The sequence below is a fragment of the Lissotriton helveticus genome, chromosome 4_1, assembly GCF_964261635.1.
Source record: "Lissotriton helveticus chromosome 4_1, aLisHel1.1, whole genome shotgun sequence".
Lineage (NCBI taxonomy): Eukaryota > Metazoa > Chordata > Amphibia > Caudata > Salamandridae > Lissotriton > Lissotriton helveticus.
Window position 1 is genome coordinate 1,195,670,823 of NC_136063.1, and position 10,299 is coordinate 1,195,681,121.

At 46.5% G+C, this 10,299-nt stretch overlaps 1 long non-coding RNA gene across 1 annotated transcript in view; it reads right to left on the reverse strand.

The window, feature by feature from the left end:
• LOC144827467 (uncharacterized) overlaps positions 1–8,237 on the reverse strand; it is a 175,725-nt gene extending 167,488 nt beyond the window's left edge. Inside the window, exon 1 of the long non-coding RNA XR_013610202.1 lies at positions 8,181–8,237. This is a non-coding gene — a long non-coding RNA (uncharacterized LOC144827467). The remainder of the gene's footprint in view (positions 1–8,180) is intronic.
• Positions 8,238–10,299: the final 2,062 nt, after the last annotated feature.

A 10,299-nucleotide genomic window follows, 5' to 3' on the forward strand; every position in this document is an offset into this window, starting at 1 on the left:
GTGCAAATGAGCAAAAATTTAGCAGCAAAGACCGTTTTTAGTATTTTTAAAAACAAGTAACAGCACAATAAAATTAAGAGCAGCGTAGCGCTTGTCCACCCAGCTCACGCCTCAGGGGACATTAAATGCACGCATGCTCCAGCTTCCGGCTTTGTAGCCAGTGATTAGGAAAGACTAGCCAGGGCCCCGATTCCCTCCCAAGATGGCGTCGCGAGAGGCTGTTCCCGACCCTTGGTTTGGGGAAGAGGTAGCCCAGGTATGTGCAAATGAGCAAAAATGTAGCAGCAAAGACCGTTTTTAGTATTTTTAAAAACAAGTAACAGCACAATAAAATTAAGAGCAGCGTAGCGCTTTTCCACCCAGTTCACGCCTCAGGGGACATCAAAAGCGCGCCTGTTTCAGCTTCCGGCTTTGTAGCCAGTGATCAGTGAACAGTGAACATAAAGCAGCATATTGTCTGTGTATGTAGATACAAGCAATTCATAACCCGGAAATCGTATACTCCTATGTCTATGGTACTCTTGGAGTGCACAAGCCAACGGCTCCGCCGCCAGCACATATAGTATCGGGGATAGAGGGCACCCTTGTCGCATGCCTGTAGTTATATGTATTGGGGTAGTAACTAGGTTTCCTATCTTGATTCTGGCAGAGGGGGAGTTATATAAAAACCCCAACATTTGAAGAAAGATGTCTCCCAGTCTCGTCAAAACCTGCTTCATGAAAGGTCACTCGACCAAATCGAATGCTTTCTCCAAATCAAGGAATATGGTCACTGCTTGAACATCTTGTTGAGAGTGCTGTATCGCCCTGAGGACGGGTCCCAAAATATATGTCAAGTTTCTGCAGGGGACAAATCCCGCTTGTTCTGGGGCTACCAGTATTGGGACCAGTGGAGCTAGTCGGGTCGCCCATATCTTGGCGTATATCTTAGTATTGATGTTCAATAGTGACAGTGGTTGGTACGAGGAATAGTCAGCTTGAGGCTTATCTGGCTTCAGGATAGCTACGATGACCGCGTCTCTCATCGAAGGAGGCATGACACCGTCACCGTACATCTCTTCAAATAGCATAGCTAATTGTAGGACCAGCAGATCTTTAAATTCTTTATAAAAGTTGACTGTGAGACAATCAACACCCGGCGCGCTGCCAGATTTCATCCCCATCAGTGCTGAGGATATTCCCTCCAGCTCCAATGGTCTCATTAGTTACTCGTGGTGTTCATTTGTTAGCCAGGGCAGTTTAATATGAGTCAAATAATCTAAAATATCAGCCTCAGTACCTGCACTTTGTGAGCTATATAAGGTCGAATAATACTGCCTGAACAGTTCCGCAATCACTGCTTCATCCGTTAGAGCCTACCCCTCTGCTTCACTAACCTTTGTCACCACCGTTGTCTACCTGTGCTTCATCAGGAGCAAGGCCCGGATTGCGCCCAGGCGCTCACCCTCTCCGTACATACGGGCCGTCGCGTATTTTCCCAAATGTTTGATCTCAGAGTCTGCCTCATCGTGGTAGTCTTCTATCAGTGTTTGGAACTCCGCAGTGACGGTGTAATCAGCGCCATCAAGGAGCTGTTGTTCCAATGCTTTCAGGGAGTTCTCCAAGTCCGACAGCCACTTACGGAGGGCACAAAGTACTCCTGAGTGCTTAGACATGGCTATGGCGTGAATGTAAACTTTTAATGTTTCCCATAACATTGTAAAAGTATCCACTGAGCCAATTTTGGAGGCAAAGAAGGTGTCTATAGCCTCTGCCATCTCTGATTTGAAAACCGTATCCAATAATGAGTATGGTGGGAAACTGCAGGTGAAAGGAGGGATATAATTCTGTGGAGTATCCAACACCAGCATTACCGGGGAGTGGTCCGAGAGAGTGAGAGGAAGCACCACACAATCACAGACCCGATCATATATAGTCCTTGCCTCAAGCCAGTAATATATCCTAGTGTGGAGGTCATGAAATGCTGAGTAGTGTGTGTACCTGACCTTGTGCAAGTGGCGCTTCCGCCAGACATCACATAGTTCCAGTTGTGTCATCGCGTCTGCAATAGAAGGAGAGAACAATCCCTTTATCACTAGTTACCAGGGTAAGTAAGTAATTTTTATTTAGCATAGTTACTTAAAACCATTGCAATATAAAATTGATTAAAAGGAGAGAGCATAAAACTGCATTATAAAAGAATTAAGAGTTAAAAAGTTCACATTCAATGAAGTTTAAAAGGGAGTTATTGGACTTCGTATTTGTGAGGTATTGCTCAGTGTCCTCATGAGCTCGTAATAATGGTCAGCAGAGCGATGTCAGGTCGGTTGAACTGGGACAGTTGTGGGTTAGGTTTTTAGGCATCTTCTTTTCAACTGCCCTCAGAAATTTTACAAAGCTGCAATTCAAGCCAAGGTCATTAGGATGAAAGCAAGCAAGGACCGCCGTCCTTCTTGTACGGATCCCTTTTCGATTGAAGTGATGCTTTAGCCAGCGTTTCCTTTCGTCCTGTAGTTTTTCACAAGAGCATATCAAATGCAGCAAATCCTCTTGTGCCAACCCGCATAGCCGACACAGGGGGTCAGCTTTGATTTTGAGCCAGCGTGGGAGGTTTTGAGTGCAAGGTAGAAGGGCCCAACCTGTGCCTTAAAAAGCACATCTTGACACTTTTGGAGTATCCCTCGGCCAGGTAGCGCTGTTGTACCTTAGTAGTGTATGAATTTAGGGTCAGCCAGCCATGTGTTCTTTTCGAGAGAGCTTCTTTGTCTTGCAGCCATGATTGTAATTTTACTGATTTTTTAACCAGTTTTTTTAATGTTATGTGGTTTGTTGGGGTGTTCCAGAGCTGTTCTAGACCTAGATTAGCTAGGCTGCCCGTGAGGTACTTGGCTGCTGCTGAGGAAGGATGTAATAGTGCGTGCCGTTGCAGTAGTGCGCCGTTCCGGTCCACCCGACCTATCCTGCCGTGGGCTCATCACACAATTAAAGTCACCCCCCCAGAGTTGGTTACCCCCTTAACCGCGCGCCTTGTCTAGCAGTGATGCATAACATTTCAGGTTATCATAGTTCAGGCCGTATATGTAGACCAGTATCAAGTCCGTACTTTTCTCCCTGCATCTAGAAATCACAAATCTGCCCTCCTGGTCAGTGTCAAGGAGTTCCAGTTTCAGATTGGATTTAGGATTCACCCAAGTGATCACCCCTCGCACATGCGAGGTAAAGCACGCCCCATGTATGTTTCCGAGCAGTCCTCTGGTACGGAGCATATTACTGTTCAAAGGCAAGTGTGTTTCCTGTAGTAGTGCTATGTCTATGTTGTGTCTTGACAGATAGGCCATTATTTCCATAGATTTCTATGATCGTTGAGGCCTAATACATTCCAAATAGCCCTATTGCTATGAAGACAAAGTTCATTACTAGCCAAACTTGAAATTCAGCTTGATAGATTGGTGAAGCAGTCTCTAATGTCCCGGCCAAGCCTCACATTCTTGCAAAAGGAAGAATCTTACACTCATGCAAGGTCTTCCTTACAGTCATCTGAGGTTGGCGCCTTGGCTTTCCTGCACCTGCTACACAGACACACCGCGGGTCACAGATGCATATAGCAATAGGTGATTCTCTACAACAGTTTCTATTCTATTCTATCTAGATCTTGGCATTTGAGCCTGTTAGGATGAGTGTGGCTGTTGGGCAGGAACTGTTTGTTAGTGGTTGCGTGCTTATATGTACAGTATTTGTTGATTTATTTTGAATGTGCAAACACATCTATCATTGTTCTAATGTAGATGAATGAAATGTCTATAATTTCTCCAAAGAGCACACTTTCAGGTCCCAAACATACATATGATTTTCAGTTGCGGCCGGTGTAAGGGAATGTGGTGAGACAACGTGGGGGTGGAAAGCACCGGGGGAAGTGTGGGGGTCGCTGCATGAGAAGGCTGAAATATTGTAAAAAAGAAAACTTACCTGCCGGTCTTCTGCCCGTCACGCTGCTCTCCGGGCTTTTCCTCTGGGCACAGGTCCCGATCCTTGGGAGAAGCCTGTGTAGGTAACAATGGTGGGGAGGGGTGGTGGGTGGGCGGAAATTTAACAGACTATGAGACTAGCGAAAATTAAATACATCATTAATTTTCCCTCACTGTTGAAACACCCCCAACCTGCCCCACCCCTCTTACCTGCACAGCTGCTCCTGCCGATGCTGCTGTCACCATGAGAACAGCGTAGGGACTGGGCGGAGCGCTCTGTTTTTGTGCTCCATCGAGAACTTATTATTATTATTATTATTATTATTAGGGTTTTGTAGAGCGCGTAGTAACCCATAAGCATCCCAGCGCTGGAACCTAGACAGTCGAGAGGGGGGGTTGCAGGGGAGATCATGAAGATCAGAGGAAGAGGTGGGTTTTCAGTAATTTTCTGAATAGGAGGTGATTAGATTCCATCCTCAATTTACGGGGGAGGGTATTCCCTAGGTTCGCAGTGTTCACGGAAAATCGCCGTCCACCAGTGCGGGCCTTTTTCACTCTGTGGACTGTGATGAGGTGTTCGTGGTCCGAGCGGAGTGATCTAGTGGCTTTGTAGGGGGTGATAAAGTTTTTAAGGATGGGGGGCCTTTGTTATGTAAGAGTTTATGGGCCAGGCAGAGAGCCTTGAACATAACTCTTTCTCTAACTGGCAGCCAGTGAAGGTGCTTTAAGGCTGGCTGTGCCGATGATCTGGCCGGGGTGTTGGTGAGAAGCCGGGCCGCGGCATTCTGGATTCTTTGCAATTTATTGAAGGTGGCTTCGGGGGCTCCCAGATAGATGGCATTGCTGTAATCCAGCCTAGATAGAATAAGGCCTTGGATAAGCAATTTCCGGGAGATGGGAGGGAGCAGGGGGAGGATTTTCCTGACTGACCTAAGAAGCCCAAAGCAAATCCCCGCCGTTTTTTTGCCTGGGTTTTGAAGGACAGGTCTTTCTCTAGCCAGATTCCCAGGCTCTTGATCTCGGTTTTGGGGACCGGGGGTTCACCTAGACAGGAGGTCCAGATGTTGGGGGGAAGAGAGAGCCCTTTTTGTCCAAGAAGCAGAATTTCGGTCTTGGACCCGTTGAGTTTCAACGCTGAGTTATTCATCCACCCCTGGATTTCAGAGAGGCAGCTGTGGAGGTTGGATGGTTCTTGGTTGGGATGGGAAAAGGGTCACCACCAACTGGGTGTCATCAGCGTAATTGATGATTTTCACTCCAAACGGGGTGACTACCTCCTCCAGTGGGGACATGTAGACATTGAATAGCGTCGGGCTTAGCGACGAGCCCTGCGGCACTCCGCACTGGAGGGGAACTGCTGGGGAGTGGATGTCGTTCTCCCAGACCTGGAAGGAGCGGTGGTTAAGGAATGACGCGAGCCAAGCCAGGGCGGTGCCCTCCACTCCGATGTCTCTGAGACGCTGGATTAAGACCCGGTGGTTGACAGTGTCGAAGGCCGCACTGAGGTCCAGGAGGATCACTGCCACTGATCCTCCTGTATCCAGAATGCTTCTGGTCTCCTCCACTGCCGCCAGGAGGGCGGTGTCCGTGCCCTGACCTGGCCGAAATCCAGTCTGTGAGCTCCTGAGTAAGTTGTTGGACTCTAAAAATAGGGAGAGCTTTTTATTCACTATTTTTTCAGTGATTTTACTAGTCCCAGGGAGGAGGGAGATTGGCCTGTAATTGGCTAGGTCCTGCGGGTCTAATACAGGTTTTTTTAGAAGTGCCTTAACAACAGCCGCTTTCCAGCTGGGAGGGACCTTGCCCTGGAGTAATGAGGAATTGATGAGGTCAGTTAACGGCGGGACAATGATGGGAGCCACTTTTTTCAGGAAGCGTATGGGTACCGGGTCGCTAGGAGAGCCACTTTTGATTGTGGCGAGCATTGCTGAGACCTCTTCAATGGTTACCGGGCCGAAGGTGTCAAGGAGGGGAGCGGGGGTATCCGAATGGGGGCTAGTGGTAGGGGGAGGTTTAAAACGGTCCCCACTGATGACGCTGGTGTCGATCGGGGGTAGGGAGGCGAGAATTTTCTGAATTTTCTCGTCGAAAAACTTTGCCAGTTTGTTGCATTTGTCCCCCGCGGTGTTAGAATCAAGGGATTTCTCTGGGCGATCCGGGACTTTGAGAAGTTCTTTTAAGATAATGAAGGTTTCCCTGGCGGAACAGGAGGAGTTTTTTATTCTTTCCTCATAGAATAGGCTTTTGGTGTTACGTAGCGCGAGTTTATAAGTTCTTATGGATGCCCGGAAGGCAGCTTTCTTGCCTGTGAGTTTGTCCTTCCTCCATGCGCGCTCAGTCTTTTTACATTCCTTTCGTAGGGCGTTAAGTTCAGGGGTGTACCAGGGGGCCGGGTTTACTCTCTTGGCTCGTTTAAGGGTACTAGTTATGGGGAGGAGGCTGTCCAATGATTGGGTGAGCCAGGAATTAAATTCAATATCAGCTGTTGCGGGGTCTAGGGCAGCGGGGGGGGCGATTCCCTGAGCTTAGAGGCCCATTCTTCAGGCAAAAGAGTGTGCCAGCGTCTGTTGGTGGCGCGGGTTTTGGGCAGTTGGGGTGGCGGGACCTCGAGATGCCAATCGATAGGGATCAGGAAGTGGTCTGTCCAAGGGAGAGGGAGGGGAGGGAGGGTTTTGAGGTCATAGATGTTGGTGAAGATGGGGTCCAGAAGGTGGCCTTTGTCGTGGGTAGCCTCTGAATTCATTAATCGTAGGCCAACGGAGGTGAGATCAAGGAGCAGTTCGGCTGCCGTTATGTCCTTGGGATCTGAAAAGTGGAGATTGAGATCTCCTAGGAGTAAAAAGTTAGGGGATGTCGTTGCCATAAGGGTAACAGAGTCGATGATAGCGCTAGGGCACTTGGCTGGGGCTCCTGGAGGGCGGTATAACAGAAGACCGGAAAGAGAAGTTACAGGTGAGATCTGTAAAGCGAAATGGCAGCTTTCGCAGTCCTCGATATTGCCATTGTCAATTTTGCAGGCGAAGTGCTCTCTGTGAAGTGTCTGCTAATCTCTCTACCCAGCAATACAGCTGGGTTGGAGAGATTTCATTGTGCATGATAGTTTGGCTAGCCTGAGACAGCCGGCCAAACCTTCATTCGCACTGACAGCAGGGCCCACCATTCCTCCTCCCCTGCTGCAGTGCTGTGGCCCGGCCTCCAAGACTCAGCCGCAGAGCAAAAAATAAAATTATCTGCATTAAGATAATTTTATTTTTTGTTTGTCTCTGCGGTTAGTGGGGTGATGCCACCCTGAGTGATCTTTGTGCTCTTATAACACATGGCCCGTCCAAACACTGACAAACAGTGATATTCAATAGACTTTACGGCAAATGGTGTCACACTGCTGAAACAAGCATGTGACTCGTCACTGTCCAATTTATTAATGGTCAACCTCATGTCTTGTAGGTATGTCTCGTGTAAAATGGGAAGCGAGTACACAAAAAACAAAAGTGAAAGCTGAAACAAAACATGAACAAGCTCCCCTTATGAAGACATTAAAAATTAAGTGATTTAAATGAAAACACATTGACATATGACTTGGGCAACTTCTGTAATGAATGATGGTGTCACACTGTAATGCAGCCAGGAGGTACCCCACATGTGTCCTACTGGATTTCCCCAAGGTTAAAGCCTGTGTACGTTTAAACTAACTGCATCAGTCCATAAATACTGTTTCACATATTCATTCCTCAAATGTTTTTCTTTATTATGCATTGTGACAGTATTTTAATATGAGAGGATGATAGTGACACTTGGATAGAGTTGAATACTACGAACTGTAAGGCAAGACATGGGCATGAAAGCAAACCCAGAATCAATCACTCGAGAAGAACAGCACATTTTTCACATAATATCACGCAGACTAGAAAGAAAACATGAGTGAGTGAGCTCTCTGCAAACCACAATCCTGTGTACTATATCTGAATATAGAGAGTCCTATACCATTACAAGCCTTAAATGCATGTTTCAGTATTTAGAGAGACTTATTTTTTGTCGTAAATTGATGTATTTCTAGTGTTTTGGTAAAAGGTTAGCTGTTGCGCCATTCCAACGCGTATCTTTTTTCGTTTCTTAGCAACAACAGCAGTTTGATAGAATGGCTTGTAAACTGTGTTTTTCTGTTTTCTGGTAGTAAAACACTTGTATTCTCTATAAGTAAAACGGTGCTTGATGCTCAACATGGCAATGAAGTGTTACCTTTAGAAATTCATCACTGCTTGCCTCCATAATTTTTCATGCAGAGGCCTTTGCTCTTAGCCAGCGGTTTCAGATGCTGCGACTGCTTTTTAGTCTCCATGATTCTGACCTAATTTCAACGATCTCTGGACACCGATTTCATATTTCGGCGGCGAGCCGGGGAGCATAGGGTGGAGTGAAGGGGAAAATGAAACTGAGGAGAAAGTGAGCCATGCGCGTGCTGTGCTTCACGTCACGCAGTCATGCGTGGGCGCCCGAGCGTTCATACGCAAGCGGCCTGGCGGCCTGCTGGGCGTTTCCTCTACCTCAAGTGGCACAGATGCTATATATAGCTGTGGGTAGCCATAGCTCTGAGCCTCTGAATGGTGAAAAGATTATCAACAGCAGTGGCAGTGAGTTGCTTGGGAATTCAGGCATAATGCTGAACTATTGATCAAATTGTAAACATAAACAAAACGGCACTTGCTGGCAAAAAACGTGATAGTGCTTAATGGCGGCTCTCATGCTGTATGCACTCGAAAGTAGCTGATTGTAACAGCGATGCAAACTCCAACCCGCTGTCATACCAGGCACAGCTAGGCCAACTGAACTGCATAATTCAAATCATATAACCCACAAGTGTCACATGGAATGTGCAAATGGCGTAAGACCATGCACAGCTTCAACTAAGCTGAAGCTGTTAAGTAAATTATAACACATCTCCCTTCCCTGGGAACCAATTAGTTCTAAAGCTATGAATTAACAACAATACACAAGCAACTGAACAACCAATAAGACATGAAGGGCCAACCTAAAGAATACAGGACACCACAGAAAACAATGGCAAACATGGAATGTACATATGTCATAAGGCAATGCACAGTTGATTGGTTCAGATGCTCTGTCCATCACCACCCCCTTTTGTACCACTTTGTTTGCCATAAGTTGGCAGGGTATGCTCAGACGTGAGTCCCTTGCTCACTTTGCCAATGGATTCAAGCAAACCGGTCCTCGGAAGCTTGTTTCCGGTCCAGGGAAGGCATGGCTTGGCAGTTCGGGCTGGACTGTTCCCATGAGGCACAGGGTCAGACTGATTTGCATATGGCCATGTCTAAACTGGGATGGCAGAGTGGGCTAAAGAACGGTGATGGATTAAACCCAGATCTGTTGACTGGGTGTGAGTGTTTGATTGGTTCAGATGCTCTGTCCATCACCAACCACTTTTGCACAGTTTCAGCCAGTTTGAAGCTGCTTACTTAAATTATACCTGGCACCTTAAATAAGCAATAATGGAAGGGACTGATCCAAAGTCCCACTTCTTCATATTTGCTTGTATGTTTATGCAAACAAAGGTGTTTTGCATACCTCAGAAGTAAAAGTGAGCTATCTTATGTGAGAAAAGGAAGTACACTACTCCACATGCTACTGGGTATGACAAACAATAGATTAGATAGGAAAACCGTGGAATCCGAAGCAAACACCTAAAATAGACAACAAACGCATCCAATCATGAGCAAGGTGACTGACCGAAAGTCCACTCTCAGTATATTTTATCTATTGGAAACCATAGGTCTGCCAACCGGCAGCTGAAGCGATCTGAGGGTGATGGAGCAGGATTTTGAGAAAGTAAAACCTGCTCTGATTAAGTCCTCCGTAACATTTACTAACAGTGTGCTGTGAAAATAACGTGCAAAAATACGAAAACACTGGGAAATGCTTTTGCGCATGCTTACACTAATGTGTGGACTAATGCATGAAAGACCAGACCGCATTTGCGTTCTGCTTTTGGAATGAAATAAAATAATACCACTTAGGCACATTAATGCTCTTGCTAGGCATATAACGTGGAGTAGTGCAATGGTGGGTGGTAAACAATGAGAAATATATTTCTTAAAATTAATAATGTCTGTGTTTCGTTCAATGTAGTGAAGCAAAGCAAGGGCCTACATCTTTGCATGTCTGTCGAGGGTTAAAAAGAAATAAATACGAATAAATGAGCTGAAAATCGAGCTCTAGGAGATAATGGAAAAGGCAAAGGCTGATAACCTTGAAGGATTTTTGTGTGTCTGTCAAGTAATGAAAGGATGGCTGTGGGATCGAGTGCAAATGTACAAACTTCTTCCACGGAAGCTGCAGAGGC